The sequence below is a fragment of the Pseudopodoces humilis genome, chromosome 13, assembly GCF_049639895.1.
Source record: "Pseudopodoces humilis isolate 2021_Gansu_Grassland_sample_001 chromosome 13, ASM4963989v1, whole genome shotgun sequence".
Classification (NCBI taxonomy): Eukaryota; Metazoa; Chordata; class Aves; order Passeriformes; family Paridae; genus Pseudopodoces; species Pseudopodoces humilis.
The window spans coordinates 10,919,369-10,944,813 of NC_142212.1; positions in this window are offsets into that span (position 1 = coordinate 10,919,369).

The following is a 25,445-nucleotide window of genomic DNA, read 5'->3' on the forward strand; positions in this document are numbered from 1 at the left end:
ACTGGAGCAACTGATACTCTCCAGAGAAACCCATGAGATAAGAACTGAGCCTAGCAAGCATGTGATTGTGATACAGTTCAAGCCCCTGTGTGTATCACTCAGCTTGTTCTATAAAGATTTGAGAAGCATGTCACTACGTAAATCCCTCTGGGCAGCTGGGCTCCCCTCCAACACACAGATTTCCCTTGCTGCTAATGAATCAGCCTCTTTTGCTAACTTACCTCCAAAGCTCGTTTACTTGGAAACCAAGGGAGCTTAGGGAACAGGGTTCTCTCCATGCATAACAATGACCTATTTTAGATACTTCTCCTCACGAGGTCACAGAGAAGGGGCAGCAAAAGAGTGCTTTTATCCAAAAGGCATTTGCTGGAATCAGTCCTAAACAATGCCAGCCATTTCCATTTTGAGACCTGACATTTCATGGTGCCAGTGCCACCACACAACAGAAAATGCTGGTGTGAGCCAGGGATGGGATCCAGCTGTCTCATTCCAAGGACACAAACCCTGGCCCTTGCATACGTGGGTATTATTCTCCAAACAGCCCCCTTCCCACAGAAACCGGTAACCCTGGATGGAAATGCTTCACAGCGCTCCCAGAGCGTGGCAGATGAGGCCAAGGGCATGTTTCACACATCTGGGTATGTTTACATCACTGGGCTCTCTGAAGTACCATGAGCAATGCCGTAAGGAAAACACAGAGATGCATTAGGGAATCTGTCCTTCCTCACCGAGCTCTGAGGTGCTTCCCATGAAGAATTAGCAGCACAGCTTACTGGACTGCAGGAAAGGAGCACCTGGTAGCGCCTCAGGAAAAGCTTGGAAACAGGAAATGTTTCATATGCCATCTTGCCTCTGAGATGTGTGCCCGAGCTTGGGATGAATTCAAGCACTTTGTGATTTTCCCACAGTTAGTGCCCTGAAGCAAAATGGGAGGAACAAACTGATTATAATGTATTCATTTTGTATTTTATTTAACCCAAACCTCACCAATCTGATTACGAGGCTCAGATCCCAGACTGGAAATCTGCTATTTCAGCCCATCTATGGTTGATATCCTGCAAGGCAAGAGAGGACCAGTGTCCTGTGTGACTCAAAGAACACAACATGTCTTTAATTAGCTCCTGGTTGCACTGGAGCATTTCTGTTAGAAATTCTGTTAGAATGTCTTTATGAGGCTAAATTTGACCCATTTCAGCTTTCAGCCCCTGAATGCAATTACAACTTTATGACTGTATGAGCTCATTTCCAAGCTGCTTTCTCCCTTGTCATTCTCCTTGAGTCCCTCACATTAGGACAAGCAGTTTAGCTTCCACTCACTCATGTGGGTCTCCCAAAACTTCCCTCACTTAACTATCTTTCCAAATAGTCTGCAAAACAGCGGGGCCCACTATTGTCCAGTAGTGCTGAGTCTAGATAGAATCAAACTATCCGCACGGGCAGCAGACTTTGTTTGTCAAACCAGTGACCATTTTAGTCCTGCTAGACCTTTAAAGACTGGCACATATTTTCATGACTAAAGTGTTGGTTGTTTGCCTGTGCAGCAGGAGACTGTCACTGTGTTACAGTGTCACTTCAGCCCGTCAATAACAGATCTCTGCCTGTAACCCGTCAGCCTAACTGGATTAATTTGAAAGGACCCGTTTTTCCTAAATCAATGTTCACTGGTGTTAATTACTCAGTTATTTTCACTCATGAGTCACCTCTGAGCTCTTCCATTATTTTGACTAATAACGCTGTCACAAGCAGTGACACACAGCACAGCCTTTTCTCCGTTCTCCTGGAACATACCTGTGCTTTGCTGCCCCTGCAGGGTACATTTCTCATCACCACCGACAGCTCAGGCTACTGAGTAAGAGAAAAAAAAATAAAACCAGTGTTTTCACAGAATCACAGAATAGTTGGAGTTGGAAGGAATCATTAAGATCGTCTATTTCCAACCCCCTTGCCATGGGCAGAGTTTCTTTCTAGTTAGTAATAGGTAGTTACTCAGTCTGCTTCATCTCCCAGGTTTACTCATGGCAGCACCAAACATGCTCTGTTCAGTTAATGCTATTTTTAGTATTAAAAAGGGGGTCATCTGACCCCTGAAAATTCAGTAAGATAGCACGATGAGTAATTATTCTTAGTCATCTCAGCATGTTTAATTTAGCATAACTGCACCTTTGCTAAGAAACAAGATGGCTGTATTTATGCCAAGCACTACAATTAGTTCCCTGTAGCTCACACAAGTGTATGAGGTAAAAGCTGTACTCAGTATTTCTGTTTCCCAGCTTGAAGTGATCACTTCAAGATACCTTGCAGAACCATTAAAGAATACTTACACTTGCAGTGCCCTGGTATAGGACAGCCTCATAAAAGATTTTTTGGGTGCTTGAGTATGATGGAGGCAGCAGTAGGAAATCTTTCTGCTGCAATGTGGCAGCTCCAAATGTAGGTAACAAGAACATCATTTCTTCCATTCAGTTCTGTTTGGAACAGATGCCTTAAAGTAAGGCAGTGATCCTTCTACTCAATTTTTTTTATAGTTCTTAAAATAAACCATCTTTGAAAACCACTCAGTTTTGCAGAAACTTGGATACTATTGAATATATTTGGAGCTGTGTCACTGCCCCCAAGGAAGATGAACAAAGCAACCTTTCCCTACAGAAAAATGCCTCTTGCTTAAGAGGAATTAAATATAGACACTTATTCCTTAGGGCACAGCTGTACTGAAATGAATTTTATTAAGTGACTTTAAAATGATCATTTTGAAATGTCGTTCTGGTTTGTTATGATATTTCCTCAGGAAACAGTTTCATTCTTACCTTTTGCTGATCTGTATTATGAATTGTTGCCTTTGATTTCTTAGCTGTTTGCTGCTGCAAATAGCAACAAACTTTCCTCTCTGAAGCCTTTCCAGAAAAGCTGAAGCTTTCTTGAGAAAGGATCTGGGAAGTCCAAACAATATTGTTTAGCAAAACAAAATATGCACTGAAAGTGTCCCAAAGACCACCATAAGATATGACCTCAAGCTTGGCAGTCTTAGCAGAAAACTCAGGGTTTAAAGAGGATTATGAAGTCTGAGTGTGGATGCATTCATTACCAAAAACAGGCTTTTAAAAAGCATAGTTATAGCCATAGGCTTTCAGGGGCACCTTTTCAAAGGAACTGTCTAACAAGGCAGGTGCATTTTGTGTGCCCTGTCTCAAGACTTGCCAAATGAATATGTAAACTGCACGCAGTTATTATGCAAACGTATTTTAATCCCCAGACATCTCAATGCAAAACTCCCACAAGACAGCACTCAGACCTTTGGGAAGCCATGGGAGGCACCAGGGTCTGGGCACACACCTCTGGCAACACTGTGCTCTTTACTCAGCCAGCCCTTGGTCACCTGGGGGACCAGTGTGCTACCACTGCCAAGGGACAGGCACACACAAATGTCACAGATCACCTTCCAAGAGCAGAATCTGCTTCTGGGTTGGGTGGCAGGGAAGACATTTCAGCAGCATGAAAATAACAGAGTCATATTTCCTCCAAGGATCCTTGAGCAATTTATGAGCTTCCTCAAAAGATTTATTTGTTAAGTAGTATTCTGAAAAGTTGATAAATGTTACATACGTGTCCCGATGCTGCTGTTATTAGGCCCAAAAAGGCAGATTATGGAAGCAGACCCAGTCCCCTTCAAAGTGCAGACACTGAGAGGTTTTTCTCCCCATTAGTCACCGTGCACTTACATGGTGCTTCCCTGGCTGCAGGCCTGCACACCTGCAAACTCTTGCTCAGGGTATCATTTATTTGTGCAAGTCCTAATCTAACAAACTCTCCTCACTGAAAACCAACAGCAACAACTTTTTCAGCACTTTCAGTTCTATTTCAGTCATGACTTTTCTCCTTTTTCTCCCACACACCAAGCAAAGCACCCAGTTTCTTTTCCCCATCAATGTGTTTTCCACTGGCAGGAGAAAGGGATGTTGCTCATCCTTAGTCACTGCAGCCCAGTTCAGAGCACGTCACCCACAGGCAAAGAGAAATGAGGGGGAAAACTGTGTCCCTGCTGTGCAGCTGGGCTGCAGAGTGTCAGCCTGGGCACATATTTAGTAGGTTTGCAGCTGCCTGTTACTCAGCTCCACAACAGAGGCTGATCAGGCTCGCTGGGGCTGTGCCAGGCTCTCCTGAAAGAAAAAAAAAAAAAAAAAAAAGGAAAAGGTATTTATTTATAACTGGCTTGTGAGATGGAAAAGTGGTTTCTATATTTAATAGAAAGTGTTCCTGGCAGATTAACCCTGTTAGTATTAGGTTTGGGGACTTGTTTAGCTCTATTAGAGCATTATCTACGATACTTATAATTTTCTAGGTCCAATCCTCCACAGAGTGGAGTCCTACAGCATAATTGTTTACTGCTTAGAGAGGGGATAGTTTATTGTCAACCTGTCAGAAGATCCAGACTTAGAATTGTACAGTCAAGAGGAAAAGAAGACAGTAATTTTCAAGGTTTTGCTGAGTTCTTATTTTATATTTGAAAGAGAATTGGTGCTTTGTGCTGCAGCCATCAGTACCACATGAGCCCTGTTGTGTGATCCTGTAGTAAGATCAGTTCTGCCTTTTGAGGCGAAATTCAAGGGCATGTTCCCGCCTAAACATCAAGTTTAGAAACATTGCATAAGATCTTCTGGGGGGATGCCCACTTCAAAGTAGGTTTGAGTACATATTTCTCAGTAGCTCCAAGCAGTGAGGCGATGCAGTAGCTGCAGTGCCCATGTGCAGAAAACAGCTGGCTGCAGGCAGACAGTGCACTCACAGACGCTTCTGGAGCTGCCCTGCCAACACCTCACAGTCTCTGCAATCAGTCTCCTGCCACCATAGCACAAAGGCAAAAGGTATTGTGAGACAAAGGCTGTCAAACGTGGCTGCAAACTGAAGGAAAGAAGTTCCTTATGTAGATAATCTCTGAGTTCCAGCCTGGGTAGATTACACTCTTCAAATTTGCATCACCATTTCTTCTTCAAAGGTATTCAGTGCATGATCCCTCTACCCTGCTGTGAACTGCTGTGCCAGGCTGTGAAAAAAGCACTGCTGTAACATTCAGTCCCAGACATGGGTACATTCCAGAAGCAGGAGACACTATTTCTGTGCATTTCCTTCTACTCTGTCCAGCTGAGCTTGTTTTGAAACTGACTTTCTATTTGTGAGAGACTTTGGGGATACTTGGCTAAAACATACGCATAGATCTCCCTTTCCAACTTAGGCTGCATTGCTCTTGTGGTGCATCAAGGAAACTGAGGCACAAGGAGCTTTAATTAACTCACACAAAGCTATGGACATATCTGTAGAAGATTCCAAGTAGAAAAAAAGCTCTGTAACCTCTAGATTGTATCACTTTTCATTATTCTCTAACCTCTTGTTCTCCAGTCCCTTCTCCCTAATAATGAACCTCTTTCCAGACTCAGATTCTAATCTGGAGTGTTTATATACCCCACCATGCAAAGAGATCCCATCCTGATAGGGCAAGCTCAGATACTCTGTCAAAATAGTTTAGAATTCTGATTATGGGCAAGTGTGTATATGTGTAACATTACAACACCAGAGACAAACATGATTCTAGGAAATCTTGTTTTTTTCCTTTAATTTGCAACCTGGACAAAGGGAAAAGGCCGCACGCCCTTGCTTGTGTGTCACCACTCATTTGGTGCAAGGAAATTCTCAGTTCCTGAATGCAAGAAGTGCATGGCTGGAGAGAAGCCTGCCCATGGGTGTACAACCCATGTGCTGCATCCAAGTCTCATTCCAGCATGCTGAGAGTAGCCATCACATGCCTTGGCTTTTCAGGAGCCTGTACCTAGGATATTACTCAATCCCCTACACCCCTGGCCATAGGGAGAACCATTGCTTGCCTGTATCAGCAGTGAGAGGTTTATGTTAAATGCAGAGCCCTTCTGGTTCAGGAACAATGAGCAGCCATAGCACATGATATGTGCTAAGTAGCTCTTCAATCTGTTTACCAAAAGCTTTGATATGATTCTGAAGGATACTGGCAGTGCTGGGCACTTCAGAGGCAGCACAGCCCAGCTGTTGAAAAAGCAGCTTTGGAGGAGGCAAAGCAAAACTTACATTTGCATGTGCTGCTAGTTTGAGCAGCATTTTAAGTCTCCTGTAGTCTTCTCATGTATACTACCAGGATAATTGCAGTTAATAACTGAGCACAGTCTGTGGTAAAGCTTTCTTAAACATTTGGGTGATAAAAGCTGCTGACAACATTTATGGATTTTCATTCCATTAGCAGTTAGCTTCTACCACAAATAGGACCCAAACCAGCTTTGATATCTTAAGACAAGATCTATTTATGTATCTGTGTGCTAAGCAAAAAAAAAACAGAGTCCTTGAAATGACAGACAAACAGGTTTCTCTGTGTGGAGAGCCAAGCTGCTAAGGGGAACCAATCTGCTGAGCACCATGTGTTTAATGTTCTCCTGTGCCTCAAGAGACAGACACTGGTGAATGGGCACTGCCTTGCCCTGCCTGGAAGCCCTGACCTGGCAGCAAGGCTGTTTGAAGTAATGGGAGCCATACTAAGTATGTGAGCCCTGAGCTTTCAATATTTGTGGGGAATGTGGAGCCTGTGGCAGCACTGTCAGTAGTATGTTACATCCCATGACCTGCCCTGCAAGAATAAGACTGAATGTACGGTGACATTAAGACCAGGGGTAAATGTTCTGCAGTGTGTACTCCAGGATGAAGGTATTAATTTAATGAGCTTCTGAAGAATTTGCACCCTTCCAGAAAACTGCCTGGGAATGAACTTTAAAACAACTTCCTTCCCATCTATAAGGGACTATCATGCTAATTGAACAAATACCACATCACAAGTAGCAGAGAGAGTCTTGTGTTCGGGTGCAAAAAGGATCCTGCTGAAGCTCTACTTCCTTTTCAAATTGCTATGTAATCAAATATACTTCATTAACTTGAACTGGAAGAGCCCTCAAAGTCACTTGCAGATTTTCCAAGCAAAGTAACTTAAAAAAAATGTTCCAACCTTCCACAAACAGAGCACTTCCTAAAATGTCTCTTTACTACTATAGACAGTCACTATCTTCTCACTGTCAGAATCTCATTATGTCTGCAGATAAACTGCAACCTCCCTCCTCCTCCCTTGTCCACTTAAACATCCTTTAGGATTATTTTTTTCTCTATTTTGTTTTCATTAATACATCAGTTTAATTACCTATGTTGAAATGCTAACAAGCACCCAGAAAAGCATGGTAAATTTGGCTTCAGCTAAGGAAGAGCTTTCAGACTGCAGAGATAATAAAGCATTAGTCCAGCATGCCCCCAATAATTGAGATCTTCACAGGCAAAACCATCTATACACAGGTAGCTGCAGCAGAGGATGGATGAGAAGGCTTTTAGAGTTGCCTTCCCATTGCACAGTTTGTTAATTAGCTATGATAAACATCAACTACCCAATTTCTGAAAGTAATGAAGCATAAGCAACTAGAGCTACATCCTCTGGTATTTTATAAACTGTAGTTAAATGTGTCTCGTTCTCAGATGCTCAATTGAGTTGCTCTGGTTTACTGAGCTACTGCACATCAGCTGAGCTACATAAATCTTTGCTTTTCATAGATAAGGGGGAAAAATGTAAACTGTGAGCACTGTTAACCCAGATGAGTAATGCCTAAAGGCCCTGACTCTATAAGTCAAAATTGGAAGAGTCTGGATCATACCCATTAAACATTAGGAAGGCTAGAAAGCCAGGCAGCAAATCCATCTTAAATCCATCAAATCCATCTTAAACACATGTCTTCAGATGGGACCCAGTAAAAGTGCTCATTGTTCTCTGCTGGATACAGAAGGAATCTGCCTTAAACACTGAATTTTAAAGTAAACAGACAACATGAATCTTGGAAGAAATCTTGGGCACTGAACAAACCCTATTAACACTGCCCACCTCTGCTTGTAGATGGATGTGCTGGTTTTGGTTAAACAAGGACAAGGAGGAAGGCTTTTTTTCTCAGTGAACACAAGATCCAAGTGGCTTCAGGGTTCATGCCTGTGGACTGAGGTGGATTTCATCTCATCTGGTTAACTACTGTTTTGGCAGAACTGCTTATCTCAGCCCTGCAGCTATGCAGGGAGGTTTGCATTCACAGGAACACTGTGAGAGCCTCTCAAGGGAAACCTGCCCAGCATTTTCCCACATTACAGCCTTAATCCTCAAAATTCACACTGCCTCAGCTCACTGCATCTTTTGCACATGGCAATGGATTCTGTGCAAGAAAACACTGAAATATGAGTGTTTGGCATTCCTTTCCTGATGTTGACACTGTGATCCTTTTAGAGCAAGGAAAAAGTAAAGCCCATGATGAGATATACAGATATGGCTTGGTAGAGTTTCCCAGAGTAAAATATAGATCACTTACTCTTCCTTGTCAGGCAGCTGTTTTTGCCAGTATCTGCCCAACATCCTTCCCTGTCCCAGGCAGCAGAAAGTTCACCTCTGTCTACTGACAATCCATCCTCTGCACAAGTAGTACAGACACTTTCATAACATGTTCATTATTCAGTGTGTTACTTCTCCTTTACCCGTGCCCAAAGAAATTAATCCTCAAGCTCAAAACTCATCAGAAGATTAAAGCCTTAGGAAATGAAGACCAAAGTTGGAAAGGGGCAGACTAGTGTGGTTCAGTGTTGCAGAGAGCAGGCTGGATGTCAGAGCCCCGCACTGTGGGCACAGCCAGCGCTGTCACGTGGAGGCACACAGCAAGCATTGTCACAGGACAAAAACTGGAGTTTCTGTTCTGGCCCTTGTCCATGGAACTGAAAGCCAGAACTATGATAATGACAGCAAAAATATTCAGCAGTTCATCCTCACAGGGTGTGGTGGATGGTTCAGTCAATGCCTAGCTAATCAATGGCACAATATGAAGCATACCATCAATTATTCATACAACATCTTTGCAAGCTACATATGAAAATATCCTGTGGGCTTGATAGGTATATTTAGATTTCTTTTTCTTTAGAGTTTCCCCTATTTCTAGATTTCCCAACCATAGCAGCAGCAGCAGTAATTTTTTTTAAAGGGTGTTGTTATGATCTAGAGGCAAGCTGGAGGGGAGGTGTGAATGGATACTCCTAAAGTGATCACTTTTTACTTTGCGAGTGGTTTTCTAAGCAGTTCCTGTGTGTCTTTTTACCCTCCTGCTGAGGGACTTGGCTGGAAACATCCTCATCAGCTGCACTGCCTCCTTGATTGTTGGAGGCATTTCCTTGGTGACCAGAAAGTGGCACAGAGGAGTAATTGAACGTGAACTCTTTAAAGGGCTGGCACAATCCCAGTAAATGAGCGATCAGAAAAGCCACTCTGCTGAGCAGCCTGAGAGGAAGGAGCATTTTTCAAAGCAACCAGACTGGGAACAGAGGCTCAGGCTTTTTAAGATGGAAACTTCTTGTCCGGAAGATCAAAGTAGGTGCATAAAGACATGCAGAATGAGTGTCTCGGAGTGCATGAGATGCCTGGAGAAGATGCTTCCTTTCCTTCTTGGCTCAGGAAAGGGAAATTTTCTAGAGTCACATCACACTACTTATATTAAGGAGCTGATCTTGCTATGTGCTCAAGACCTTTGGCTTTCACACTCATCAGTGACTGGTGATCACCCAGTATTTTGCAGGAACATATTCCATGGCAGGGCCAGGCTCTCAAGTGTTTGATGTCCAGTCCTTTCTTTGCTCTTAAACGTGTCATATATCTGTTTAAAAAAGGATCAAGTTCCCTTCAAGGCACAACACCCTTAGGATTTTTCTCAGTGCAGAGCTGTGCTATGTGTTTACTCTTCAGTGCACTCCTGTGGATCACATACACATACACCATGGACTGGAAAAACCTCACTATATGCCTTGTACTGTCTTCAGCTCAAGACCAAAAGGTTCTTCTATTTATATCAGAGCCCAGTTTAGATAATTTGAAATAATCTCCTGAATGTCAGCAAAATCTGGCTTAATTGATCTCATTACCTTCCTTTCCATAGGCAGTTTGCATTGATTTCTTGAGCTACAGTCAATCCACAGCAATCTCATTCCTGAAACTCTGCAGGTTTTGCTTTGAAATTCTCCTTCTGAAAGGGTGCAGTGTTAAATGATCATGTTATTGTTGTCCCCTCAGCACTTTGGCTGCTGGCAGGGGGATGTCATAGCTTCATGGCAATTACTACAATCAGAGAGATTTTCCAGCACTTTAAATTGTGACCCTTCTTCTAAAATGTATCTTCATAGCTCCCATATAAATAGAGGACTTGCTCCAGGAATTTTTGGATATGATTGTTTGGCCTATGTCATGGAGGTCAAAGGAATTGTTCATAATGGTCCCTTGTGGCCCTAACATCTATTAATACACGAATAATTTCATTTAGTCCTGTCATCTGGTCTCCATTGTGGCACTAGCTCTTTTCATAACAAAGCAAGGGGTCCATCATGTCTTGGAGAGTGGAAGGAACAAGAAATTCCAGCAGGAACACCATGAAATAGCAAAGAGGCTGTCACTGGTCTGATTTCAAGTGCACCTCATTATCCAAAGGCAACTGGTGATTTTTTCCATTAGTTTTTTTCCAGGCTGAAGTGGATTTATTGAGCTCCAGTGTCAGTTTATAGTTAATGTACCTTCCTGAGGAGCTGAGGCCTTGCAGCACTGTGGGGCTGTTCGGTGTGACTGACAGACCCAGAGCAAGCCTGCTGTTCCCAGGGAGGCCTGCACCTCAGGTGTTTAAGTGTATTCATTTTGCATGGGCTGGTTTTTGGTAGCAGGGGGCCACAGGGCTTCTGTGAGAAGTTTCTGGAAGCTTCCACCATGTCTGGCAGAGCCAATCTCTGATGGTTCTGAAGATGGACATGCTGCTGGTCAAAACTGGGCCAATTAGAGATGGTGGTAACGCCTCTGTGATGACATATTTAAGAAGAAAACAAAGTCACATGCAGTGTTAATTCCAGCTAGAGAGGAGGAGGTGAGAACATGTGAGGGAAACAACATGGAGACACCAAGGTCAGTGGAGAAGGAGGGAGAGGAGGTGCTCCAGGTGCTGGAGCCGAGGTTCCTCTGCAGGCCATGGTGAAGCAGCTGCACCCCTGCAGCCCATGGGGATCCAGGGGAGATACAGAGATCCATGTGCAGCCCATGGGGATCCACAGGGGATGCAGAGATCCACGGGGGATGCAGAGATCCATGTAAGGCCCATGGGGATCCACGGGGGATGCAGAGATCCACCCACAGCCCGTAGGGGAGGTGCCCATGCTAGAGCAGGCGGGTGCCTGGAGGAAGCTGTGATCCAGTGGGAGACCCAGTGGAGAGAGGGGGCCCTGCTTCCAGGCTGGAGCAGCCTGTCCTTGGAGGGCTGCACCCCATGGAAGAGTGAGCCACATTGCAGCGGTTTTGGAGGACTGTGTGCCTGTGGGGGGAATTCACGTTGCAGCAGGTTCTGTAGGGCTGCTGTTCGTGACAGTGGACCCACACCAGAGAATCCCAAGGAACAGAAGCTCACAGGCACTCAGCTTCACTGGATACTGAAGCTCTGTGGGGCTCCTTACATTTGAATGTGTGAAATTTATCATGGATATATGCACATATATTGAGTCTTTCCCTCTAGCACCAATCAGCAAAATTCTCCCTAGCATTGTATCTGGAAGCCCTTTGAGCAGGGTAATTTAAGAAACCAAAGTCATTCCTTGGGAGTGATTAATCCAGTCACTGCTCCACATGGAAACTATGTCTTCCCTTATACTTTTTCATGGGCATGAAAATCTAGATTTGGGGATGGAGTCATACACAGATGTTTCTAAACACAGAAAGTCATGTTGCCCATCCCGACACCAGGAAAACCACCTGCCTGGGGAGCTCATTTAATCCTGGAAGCTTCCTGGAGGGCTCCAAAACATTTTCAAATGTTGTGAAATGAAAAACCAAATTAAAATCCCGAATACTTAGTGCTTAGGTTACAACACAACTCCAGCCCTGCTCTAGGAAAGTCATGCTTTGCCTGCTCTACAGAGATATTTCAGAGATCTTTCTCTGGAGGTTCAGACACTAAGAAGCATGAAATAAGACACTTGGAAGTGGCAATTCAATTCCATCTTCATCAGTAACACGGAATTAACTGCTAATGGCTAATAGCTGACTGTAATTACATATTAAGTATAGTAATGAATGAAGATGAGAAACATGAGAGCCTTCATATGCAAAATTACCCAAATTACACAGTCCTTTCTGTTTTCCAAATAGTCAGCAACCTCATGAAAAGGGCTTGTAATAAAAGGGATTTCTGCATTTTATTGTTTCTACAGATATCTCAGGAAAAGCAGCATAGTTTCCCCAGAAGTCCAGGCCTGCATCTGAAGCCTAATTTACCTTCTTGCAGCTGAATCAGCAGTCTGGGCCAATAGCTGGGACAACATGTCATATCAAACAGTAATAAACCCAAAGTCTGATGGTAAAGTTGATTGACAAAGAAGAAATTTCTTGTTCTGTGGATATTGCCAGAATAAAAGCATCTCTCAGAAGAGAGATCCTCCTTCTGCTAGTTCCAGAGAACTTCATGTGCCACTGAGAATAACCAGCCTGTTCATTTCCTGATCTCTTCACTACCTCTTCTCAAAGGTTGTTCTGGCAGGATGGCAGCTTTCTGCAGATGTGGGAGCACGGCTGGATATGCCCCTTTGCTGGAGAGGTTCAGAGACCTGACACCGGCAAAGAGGTCTGTGAGTACCACTAAAGGTCACTGTGCAGTTGGGAATCTTCTCTGCAGGGACAGCAATAAGCTCTTGGCAGCTCTCTCAAACTCCAGGGGATTTTGGGAACCGGTTTGAGTGGTGGCACCAAAAAAGGGAAGCACAGGATGTGGAGAGAAAGACAAGAATAAAGCCTGTCGCCATGTCCCGTAAGTAGCTGCAACTTGATGACTCTCATCAGTGCCACTGAAGGGAAAAGCAAGCCCCTGTGAACTCACACAAGTTTCTTCTTGTTAACATGATTTTCACGTACCACAAGCTCCCTGGCTCACTTCAGGGGCTGGCTCACATCATTCCTCACAGACTTGCTTGAGCCTGTATCAGACATACTCCCTCTCTCCTTTCACACCCACTTCTCCCTTTGCTTTCCTGCCACCTCTCTGCCACCCTTTTTTGCAGCACCATCTGTCCAGAATGGATTTATCTCTTTTTCCTCAAACCAAGCTCTTCCTGAGAGGCACACACACAATTTGAGCGAGTCCAAAATCAAAAACCAGGCTAATGCTAAAAGAAAACACATCTTTCTGACTGCCCCTCATTCAGAGTTCCCACCTGGAAAATATTTTCAACTCATTGTCAGAGAATTGTTGCCTGCTGGATATGCACTTCACTCCACAAGCCAGTTTTTCCCCAGGTGTCTTTCACGTGGGGTCTTCCATGCCAAGTGACAAACTGCCACCTTTGTGTGAGATAGTGGCAACAGCTCAAAGAGAACAAGCTTGGAAGCAGCAGGTTGGAAGGAAAAGAGCAGGAAAAGCTTTGAGATTGAAGGGGACTTGTTTGAATCCCTTCCATCAAACTCCAAATGCCTTCAGTGATGAAGAGAGAAAAGAAAAACCAGAAAAGTTAAATACCCTGCATGCCAGAACTACAGCCAGTGAAAGTCAGCACTGCTCCACTGCCATGTGGGTGACTTCAAACACAGACCCTCCCTCACCCCTTCCATGGGGAAAGTCCTACAAAGTGCACATCCACAGACACACAGGACACTCTATCCTAAAGGCAGAGCAAAAGAGATCCCAGCTGAAATAAATCAATGTATGGCTCCAGTGGTGCAGCGTTGAACTGTTGAATTTGAACCAACTTTAAACTTGCATTAAGTATATGTTATATGAAGTAAATCTCAGAAAAAGGGTTCTCAGATACCAAAATCAAGCCAAGTTACAGCCAGCTTCTCAATTCCCTCATCATCCTTTCTTAGGCAGCTTTCCAATTAGTGTCAATGAAAGTTTTGCCTGAGTAGTGACACAGTAAAAATAGACTCAGAATTATCAGGATTTGACCCAGAGCCTTTAATACACAGAAATAGACAGACCCACACCCCAATGCACACGGAGAGGGCAAACCGCAGGAGTGATAATGAGCTTTGATTTTTCATCAGCCACAAAAATATCAGCTATGCTGCCAGTACATTCCACAATAGGGCAATATTTATATTTGATCCCTGCAGTGGTTTCACACTGCACGTTACATAAGCCAGTCATTCCCCATACAGTAATGGAAACAGACAGCATTTGCCATGGTTTATTTTTTGCATCAGGCATTCTTTGCCAGGTACTCATGGGAAGCAAGATGGCAGGGGAATGGCACTAAATTTCCCCTGTGCTGACTCCAGGGAGGCCGTGAACAAGCAGTGCAGGAGTTTAATTCTTTTTTTGGAACTCTTGCAGGAGCTTCTGGCTCGTCTTGCTCCCTTTGCATACCTAGAAGGTGTCATGTGCTACGAGAGTGTATTTGCTGACAGAACAAATTTGGCCCCAGTGCCCAGAAAAGGCTGTTCTCTGCAGGGAGTGCCCCTCCTCCTACCTGTGTGAAAGGGGCTCAAACAAACCTTGGGGTGAGATCACCCTTCCCACAAGTGCCATTATCTTCCTGTGATCTCTGCTAGAAAAGCACCGTAGATAATGAGCTCAAAGATAGGTTGAACCCTTCACTGAGCCCTAGTCTGTGGGATAAATTTCTAGGCAGAGTGAAATGAAAATTCAATATTATTGAAAGGGACTGACCATTTAATATTGCCACCAGCATTAACTTCACAAAATAGCTACTTAGTAACCTTTTGTGAGTCCATCCACCACCATACTCAGGTTATATAAACATATGACTCTGAAAGAAAACTTGGATCCAGAGTGAAGACACCACAACTTGACTTCAGCTCTGGGTTTAGGTGGAACCCACTACAGATGTGGGATCATCCAGCAACATTGCTTGTTCTCTAATTTTTTTTGAATCTGTGCTTCAGGGTAAGATTTGGACAGTTTATTTCCTGCTGTTAGACATTCTTAGAGGGTGAAAGCTGAACTCTCAAGAACTTCACAGAGCTGTAGTATTGTTCTTTGAGTCTTTTGGAAACAGGCTGGAACAAAAGAAGCTGCCTAAGCCATGTCTCCCACACTAAAGTAAGATCACTCAAGCCTGGAATAAAAAGCACTCTCCTTATTTCTGAACAAGCCACTCTGTGCACCAGGTACAGAATATCCTGAGCCCCAGTGGCAGCCCTGAGGAGCTGGGAGCGTTTAGCCTTTGAAATGCTAGGCCCTAAGCTTGTGCTTACACAGAACAACATATTTCCCTGTGTAATCTCAGCCCACCCTTGCACAGTGCTCAGAGCCTTGCAGAGGGCTTGGCAGACAGGGGACATGTTGCTCCACAATGTGCAAGCCATGCCCAATGCTGCCCAGGCAGACTGCTAACATCTGACTGCAACAACAAGGTCGGGGAAAGAACTGCGGTGGGAGAGCTCGGAACGTGCCCCAGTGAGCTAGAAGGGCTTGGGAGCAGCTTGAAGGTTTTATTGGCAAGGATCAGAAGATAGCAATGCACTTAAAATCTGCCTTTCTTTATAACCTGTGTAAGCTCTTTTTCGTGGTGCCTAATTGCTTACAAACTGTGAAGGGACACAAGGGCTGGCATTTTATCATGTCTTTTGCTTCCAGCAAACAGGCTCGATTATTTTTTGCATCCTTGCTGGAAAGAACAGAGCAGACTGTACTCCAGGACTTTGTTACCTCAGGACATATGATCACCATTCGTATGTGTCACACTCAGACTTACGCCAGCCTGTTAGCAGAGCTGGAATAGTAAAGGCAGTGAGAGACAAGTTGCATTTCCACAACCCTCCAGCTGTCAAGAGGAGCAGAGACTGACAGAAATAAGCTGCATAGAGGAGACAGGCCAAACCAGAAATAATCCATCATGTGCCACAGTTCCCAGATTCCTCAGGATCCTTTCCGAGGAATCTGATGTCAGGCATTGGGCATGTCAGCACGACTTGCACTTTGGTGATTTTCCATCTGTAGCTGCTGTTTCTGATATTGTATGAAGGGTTAACGCTGACATAGAACACTTTAGCAACAGCTGGAGGAGCAGTGGCCAGCCCTCCTTTGCATACTGAAAGTCTTGCACAGCCAGCACCCACAAGGCACATTGTGCAAGGCTGGGAATATCTCAGAGAAAGAAGGACAGCAGCTCCACTGGGGGCTCACTGCTGTCCTGTGTGCTGGCACAGGTTGAACATGCTGTGGATAGCAGGCTTAGCCCCCTTCTGGCTGACTTCCAGAGACAGCTGAAGTCACAGAGAAGCCCTCAGAGCCCCACAGACCTCACTGGTGGGTATGAGGCAGCTGTGGCCCCAGAGCCACACCAGCATCTTGAGAAAGATCAAGGCATTAATGAGGGGAATCAAGTAAACAGCCAGAGAGAGGCAGATTTGTAGTTCTTAGTCCAAATGGAATATCTGGGCTATTTTTGTGGGGAGAGTAACTTGAAGTTTTCAATATCTGGTTTGACCAGCAAAACAGACCTGAGAAAGCAAGAGCAAAAGAGAACAAGGATGTTACAAAAACTCCTCCCATCTTTCCCTGTTACAACTTTCTAAAGAGTCATTTAAGATCCTAGAAGATCCCTTTGTTAAAAATTCTTGGAAGCTACAGAAGTCCACGCAGGTTCCTTCACCAATAGACAACACAAACATTTCTTTTCTACCCCAAACCTGGCCATCAGTCTTGTTCTGCTCATTCCCTCTAAGGCAGATGCCAAATTCCTGCAGATCTTCCATGGGACCAAACTCTGCTGCCAGCCAGTTCTGGCCAGTCATAGAAAGGGAGCAGGAATCCAGAGCATGGCCCTGCCCTGGACACACTAGTCAGCAAAACAATCCCACAGAAACTGAAGTTTGGATCACTCTGACTGCTCACATGCACATTTCACCATCACTCCTCCACTTGCTCTTCATCTCCATTCCTATCTATTCACAATCATGTTAGGCATTTCAACAAGTATGAGGAGAAAAGGATCTGTGAAAAGAAGACAGTTGAAAAAGAGGTAAATTGGTATAATTATGTTTATTTTGGAAAGCAGAATACCCTCAGGAAGTAAGAGTACTCATGACTGTACAGTTTCATCTCATTAATCCTTGTTGTGGGGCTACAGCACTACAAGCATTAGAAAATATGGAAAGAAGCAACTCATGTTCAGAAGTAGAACACTCAAAGTCATCTGGATAGATACTGAACAATGCACTGAACAAGAAATTAAAAGGTATTCAAGAAATGCCAACCAGCAGAAAGAAGAAACACACTCACATTTCTCAGCCTCATGTCCCAGCAGCTGAACTTTCTGTCCCCTTCTGTCATTTAATCCCAGCTTTTCCCAAGTCATCAGAGGGCTTCAAAGGAAACTGTTCACCAGAGTGCCCAGCACTGCCCTCCTGTCTCAAATTTAACACCTTTTGAGCTACTGGCTTTCATACCATTAAAAGGGCCTTATGGGTATATTTTAGGCACTAAGTGATCATTTGCAGCATTTACTGCAACAAGCTCACTGCTTCCTCTCTGGCCTTTATAGGGGGAAGTTTGTTTTTTTATTTTAAAATCTTGCTGTTCTGGTTTTAATTGGCTTTTCTTCCCTTCCCACTCCCTCAATGATGTTTTGTATTCTTCCACGAAGTCATGCTGCCTTGTATGCCGCTCTCCTCATTCTGTTGTTGCAATTGAGTTGTTGCAATCTAGCCAACTAGACTGAATGGACAGATTCCTGCACAGGGCTCTCCTCAAGGTGTTCTCAGCCCTCTCCCTACCCAAGTGCACTCCCTGTTCACACAAAGAGAATTAGGTCATCTGGTTGCAAGTGTACACAACAAATGCTGCAGCAACAGATGTTATAGAGCTGAGGGCTGTTCAGTGACGCAGTTTACCATGACCCAGTTTTCAGTCACCATCTATACCACTGGTGTTCCAAAACATAGGAGCTTGCCTTAAAAAAAAAAAATAAAATCACATTCAATCCATAGACAGCTCTGTGGAAGGTTCTATGGCTGAAGTGCTCATACAGCTGAACAAAACAGAAAAAAAAAAAAAAAGGCATTTGTGCAAAACAAGATGCAGAGCTGCAGCTGTCAGTGTTGTCCAAGCCATGATGTTAATGTTTGCCACGTGAGGGTTGGGCAGAGCTGCAGCACACGCTGCACTGCAGCAAAAATCCACACTTAACTCAAGACTGGGGTAGCCAAGTATGGCAATGGGGATCATCTAGGGCTCAGTTCTATCACTGTGTGCTGGTTTTGGCTGGGATAGGGCTAGTTATCCTCACAGTAGCTGGTATGGGCCCATATTTTGGATTTGTGCTGAAAACTGTGTGAATAATAGAGGGATGTTTTCATTAATGCTGAGCAGCATTTGCACACGAGTCCTTTTCTGTCTCCCAGCCCACCTCACCAGCAAGGCATCTGGGGGTACACAGGAATGTGGGAGAGGACAGCTGGGACAGCTGACCCCAGCTGACCCAAGGGATATCCATGTGGCATCATGCTCAACTCACAAAACTCAAGGAAGAAAAAGGAACAGGGGACATTGGGAGTGATGGCTATTGTCTTCCCTGGTGACCATCACACAGGATGGAGCCCTGCTTTCCTGGGCATGGCAGAACATCTGCCTGCCCATGGAAGGGGTGGATGAATGCCTTGTTTTGCTTTGTTTGTGTGCACAACTTTTGGGTTACTTACTAAATCACCTTTATCTCAGTTCATGGGTTTTCTCACTTTTCCAATTCTCTCCCCCATCCCACTCCCCCATCCTTGCTCTATAGCACTGCTGTGAGATGCCAGAGCTGGACAGTTCAGCCCTCCATATCATCAGCTCTTTATTATCTCACGTACTATCAGCCAACAGAGATGGTCATAGAAGCATAATCTTTTCGTAAAAATAAAGAATATCAAGCTATAATATCTAGAGGAGTTATTGGAAACAGTCCCTTCCCTTATTAATCAGGAAACAACACCCTCTGAAGTCAACAGCACAACCTATTGCTACTAATTCCCAGCTCAGGCAAAGGAGCTGAGTTTCATATTTCTAATCAACTTCACCACCAATGTTTGATTTTTCAGTGACTCACTTGGACACAGCAGGGAATCCCAGAGGAGAAATCAAGAATGGAGATCCCATAGCATCAGCATCCTTTTTTTTTCAAGTAACTTCATCTAACTTGCTTCCATCCAAGCCTTTCCCCCTTTCAACAAAACTTTTCACCAGTCCAATTCTAGCTCCAAAGCCTTTCTGTTTCTCTTATGGGGCCCTCGTGAAAGTCTTGGACTCACCAGCACTGGGAATTAGACTGTACATGGCTGTCCTAGCACAGAACAGAGAGAACATGATGTAATTTCCATTTTTCTCCCATTTGTGCTCTTTCAAAGCCCCAAACTACTTATGGTTTCCACGCCACGTATTCTTCTGTCCGTTGCCATGGTGCAGCCACTGGTTTGTCATTAATATTGTGGGTAACTTCAGATCCTTGACCTCAGGGCTTTCAGAGCTTTTCATGGTGTATTTTCCTCTTGATTGAATTGCTCTGCATTCCCAAGCACAGCTAAAACAAAAATAAAACACTGCTGCTTTTGAATGGTGAAAATTCATTTCACAAAGACGGGCTAGCAAAGGCTGGAAACCCATTGAAGAACAGCAGATTAAAAGGAAAACAGCCATTCTCTGCAGACGTAGCAACTGTGGCACAGATTTAAATTTACCTACAGCATCTGAGTCCAGCAATGGTCCCCAGGGCCTAGGCATGAACTCAATATCTGGCACAGTTCTGATCCTAATAATATGCTACCCCACTGGAGAGGATCTCAAATCATTCCATAAATTCTCATCCATGAAGTTTCACAACTGTTTGAAGAGTTATTTGTTCCCAGATCACAAACTGAAAGACTGAGGTATAGAGACAGCTGAATGAAGGAGAAGCTCCTGGCTTCCCGTGCATTTGCCCTGCCTTGATCTGTGTTTCTTGCCTTAGGGCAATTTGCACACCCAGGGATGCCTCACTCCCCCTGCAGGCCTGTGCAAATGATTTCGTGCCTGTGAATTTTGCCCAGCTGGATTACTATTTAGACAGCAATTAGTAAGTCAAGTGCTGTCTGTCATTCTCTATATTCAAGACTTCACTGGGTTTACTGAGAGCAAAATTTCATGTCAAGTATTCTTTCATGCTTGTGATTTCACTTCTGAAAGCAGTCCTTTGCTAAAGTCTCTGAGAAATCAGAAAGTTTACAGACACTAGACTAAGTCTGTGGTATCCCTGAATAACAGAAGTATGACAACTTCTTTCTTTTCAAGCTTTAAGAAAATAGCCATTTTCATTACCATGAAAAATGAATTAATTGTCATATGAACAGGAAATTGCTAATGCAAAACTATTCTTCAAGTGAAGAGATTTTAAAAAGTGCACATAGATCCAGTTTTAAAGATGGTGCTTTCACACAAGCTCTTTCTGTTAAATGGGATCCCAGAAACATGGATTTGCATTTAAAAGGCCTAAGCCTCACATTTCTGAAGGTCCAACCCTCCTGCCCAGCCTGGCAGTAGTTTTTTTGGTGAGGGGCCCTTCAGGATATAAAACCCCAAGGGAACAGCAGCATTAGCATTCTCCTTTTTTTCCTGGGGGTATCATTTGTTTAAAGGGAAAAATTCATCTATTACCTGCTTGAGGAAACTGCTTCAGAGGATGCAAAAATCCTATCTGAGTCTACAGGCAATGCAATACCGCATGTACCAGCCAGGCAGTTTTGTGCACTTAAAAATGCTTAATAACAGCACTGGGAATGACACCAAGCACTTGATCATATCAGAACCCATAAAAACACCTGTCAGAAGAAATAAAGAGCAGCAAATGCCTGAGGGGTTTCCTGGAAATGCTGAGGGAGAGAAAAACAAGCCAAGAAGGACAAAGTTATATCAGTTCTCAGATTTGGGGTCTGGTTGAACTCATGTTGCCACTGAAGCAATTTTAGAACCACTCTCACTTCAGAAGTGTCTCCCCTAGCCCCCTTCCTGGGCAGGACAGCTCTGTCCCAGACAGAGCAAAGCCATATCACAAGTGCTTAGGGACAAAACCCTCCCCTGCCACCAACACATCCCTCTTGCCAGAGGCTGGGAGTAAAGCCAATCCCACAGCTTCTTCCCAGCAGAATAAGGACTCCCTTTAGGATTTGCTCAGTCAAGAGGACACTCCAGCTGGCTCCAGTCCCTCAGCAGGCTGCACTCCTGTGTATCCATCCTGCCAGGACAGTTACAGCAGGGCTACTCTCGCTCTTGCAGTGAGGGTGAGTTGGCTGTGAGGTTCCTCAGGCAGCCCATTTGAAAGCCTTTCATTGGGAAGGCCAGGCACATTCCACTTTAAACAAAAACGCTGCCTGACAAACAGCCTTGTTCCTCAGATCTCTGGCTGGAATAAAAGGGGAAAAAAAAAAAAAGAGGAAAAAGAAAAAATAGAAAGAGGAAAGGGAAAAAAAAGGCTGTGAAATCCCAGATCTCCTCAGGGAAAAGTGTCTCTGTGTGCATCAGTGTATCTGTACCTGACATTTGTTCTTATAAAAGCAATTTAAAAAAAAATATTTTATAAAAAATCTTATGTTGAGGATTTATAGACACACAGTAGAAATGCTGAGAAATGCCAGATGTCCCTTCCTAGGTTAAATCCTGTGAGATGCTGAACACTGTCATCTCCTTCTGAATAAGCCAATTTAAACCCCTGGATCATAATTTAGTTTTCCTCATATTATGAGCCCCATGCTCACAATCAAGATGCTCGCTTTGGATTCAGGTACCAGCCTACTGCTTCCCATTGTCAGAAGTGTTGGGTTTTTTGTTTGTTTGTGGGGATTTTTTAATACATTTATAACAAAATTATGCTGTAAGTGTAACCTATATATCTATATATCTATATGTCTATATATTCCAAAAAGCCACATTTGCTCCACAGAGTGAACCATGCAGGATTAGCCTAATAAATTCTGCTATGAATTAGATTAATAGCATCTTACTACACCTAGGAAGAGAAAAATGCAGGCTACCTGCTGAAATAGATCTGCCTGGTCTTTCTCAGGCCCAAATCCATCCATCCATCCATCCATCCATCCATCCCAGAGCAGAACCAGTCCTACCATGAAGCACATAGAAGCATAAGAAAATAATTTCCATACTGTATGCTTTGGCACCTTCTCTGCTCAGGAGGGGTCAGAATTCAGTGTGGACATAGAACTGCACCTCCTTATCACAGAGAAAAGAGATTAAAGAGCCTCAAAAAATAATTTTTCAGTTGAATGCATTTCATTAAACAAGATTTTTCCCACATGGCGAACAGGATGCTGGAATGGAAATAACTCAACCCATTTTATAAATTGGCATGAATCAAGGTAAACAGCAGGCGTTAAACAGGCTCCAGTCATGCTGTTTGTGTGCTTCACTTACTCTTTGATGATATAATTTCATCACTGTTGATTAACTAATTTTGTTAGCATCTAGAGTAGTCATCAGTGACAGCTGCAGCCGGCCTGAGGCTGCCCAGATAAATTTGACCATAACTGACCAGTCCCCAGGTGAGCAGTGGTGGGATGGATTCTAATGCAAACAGGGAACCCCAACCGATCCCATTCAGCCCTGAATTCAGACACACCATGGGCCAGGGAGCTGGGCAGGGCTGAGACCCCGGCCAGTCAGGTGTGTGAGTGCGGGAAATTTGGAGCCCCTATAAAAAGGGACACCCAACACTGAACTCCAGCTGTTGTCGCATGAAGTCGGTGTGCTCAGTCCTGTGCCTGTCTGAGACCCCAACAGAACAGTCATCTATCAGGGCCCTGAGGTCTCCAATTATTTCTTTGCCAAAGTTATGACCTACTTATACATCATCCAATTACCTCACAGTGACAATAAAAATCACACCTTGTAGTCAAACTGCAAGAGTGAAAGTCAGGAAATAGAAATTTTGCCCCAACTCTGTTATTCGCTTGCTGTTTGTGGCCAGCTCAGGTCACAGTTTCTTCATATCCACTAAACTGGGAATTCCTGTTTCAGACAATCAAGATCTCTATCTGACATCAAGAGAAAATATGGACACTCAGCAATTCAATCCCTCAGTGCCTCCAACTGAGCTTCCAAAAGCAGTAGAGAGTACTACAGCTCAAATCTGTAATGATTATTTAGCCTTTTAATCAGATATAACAAGCTTCAGCTTGATTTCTGCCTAATGTTCCCCCCACAAAAGATGCCTGGAACAGCTGCAGTGCAGATTCCTCTCTCCTGATGCATCATCCCATGCATTGAATGCACTGTAGCAGCCACTCAGCTTCATTTCGTACATGGAGACAAAACAAGGGGTCATATCTTTGCTTGGAGTTGGGCCACTTAACAGCCCCGAGGCCAAAGGAGCTGCAAAACAAAAAACAAACATCCCCAGGTGCATCAGTAGGGTGAGGAAACCCACCCTGTGTGCTGCCTTGTGGAACAGGGGGAAAAGAGCTCTGCAAAACAGGGATGGTATGTGTGTTTACATCACACAGCTGTGACAGATCTGAGGAGTGCAAACAGATTTTACTTCCTTTATGGAAAAAGTGCTGCACAACTCTCCATTCTAGTTCTGTTCTCTCATGTAGCACAGCAAGTTTTTAGCGCTTGTTTTCAGTCCTGTAGCCTGGTTAAAAGGGAACACTGTTCCACTAAAGACAGAATGTGCTCTGGGCAGCTGAGCTAAAAGCAGAGCTTCGTGCTGCAGCTGGAACAAGGTGAATCCTTTGCACCATGGCACCTACTCATGGCATAATGTGCAAGCATGAAAAATGAAACCAGCTGAGCTCTGCACAAAGCTTTTGTGTGTGTCTGTGTCTGATGTGCTCTGTGAATCTTTTGTCACAGCTCGAAGTGCCGTCCCCAGAGAGGGGCAATTTTTTCCTTTCCCTCAACGGTGTTTTATGGTTTTATTCTAATTTTACAACCAGTCTGTGACAGCTGGTCACACAGTGTGTCTGGGTTGAATAAAGCCTAGGGACCCTTTGCCAAACTTCCACGCAATGTGCTGAGCTTAATGAAATGTGTCAGCTCCTCTGTGAATCGTGCATTCATGGAACTGAATGAATCCGAGTTTTCAAGGAAAACTTAAGGGATACATAACTGCACGCAGCAAATTTGGGGGGGGGTGGAGAGGGGAGAGAAATCCCACAGAAACACTTAGCAGCTCTACTAACAGCCAGATAGATCCTGATAGATGGAATTTAATCAACCTGTTTGAGTAAAGATTTAAAAGTACCAGCCACTGCTGAGGCCTCAGGGGAGACCAAGTGTGGTTCAGTGGCTGAGTTCAGACACTGTGTCCCAGTGGTCGAGGTTATAGTGCAGCTCTGCCACACACATCCAGCACAATCCCAAGAAAGTCACATAATTTTGGGGCCTTTCTCTCCCATTTATATAACAGGAACAAAAGTGCTTCATTCTGGCTCGGGTTGCTTCTCTGATCTATTGAGGTTTTCAGCCCGGCAGGACACTGACCACTACTGACACACAATAGTGTCTAGTCAGTACTTGAAGCTATTTTCATATTTGGGAGAGGACAGGCATCTGAGAGATGAAAGGTACACAAAGCAAATGCATAATGCAAACTGGATTGTACTCTGGTGAACACAAAAAATGCTAATTTTGACAGAAAAAGAGGACTTTCAAAGGTTTAAGATTTTCCTGCATGATACCAATATGTGAAAATCACGGTGCCATTGCATTTCTCATCCTTGTAGTTTCTTGCTAGAAATCAGTCTGTCAGTAAATAAATTAATATTTTGATTCTGTGGTGGAAGGAAAAGGAAACAGGAGTGCTCAGCATCCCTGAAAATCATGCATGGTCTGGGAATTTTTTGCCCTAAGAGATTCACAGGGGCTCAGTTTTCCTTTTCCTTGATATTTTCAGTTAATTGTCAGCTAAACTGCCCCAAAACCAGATTTAGTTGTGCCATACCAAACACTCTGCCACAAAGTGGGGAGATCTGTAGGAAGGCACCTGATATCTGTCCATGGCTGGGCACTGCTGCAGTTTGCTGTCAAAGTCAGTCTGACATTTCTGGATTAGACAAGAAGTTATCTGACCTTAACACGTCAAGGAAAACAGCAAACACACTTGCACAAACATTGTAAAACAAGAGGACAGATGTCAAAACGTGTATGTCCTTTGGGGTAGAGTTAAAAGTCAAAGACAGGACTCCTGGATAGGTTAACACTGCTTTCAAAACTTTTCATCTCTCACCAGCAGCTTTTACCTTAGAAGTGCTTTACTAAAGAATTTAGTCTTAAAATATCCTTTTAGATATTCTATTTTACATTAAGGGAAACAGAAGATTAAATTACTCCTGCAATCTTTACACTTGTGTTGGAATCAGATATAAA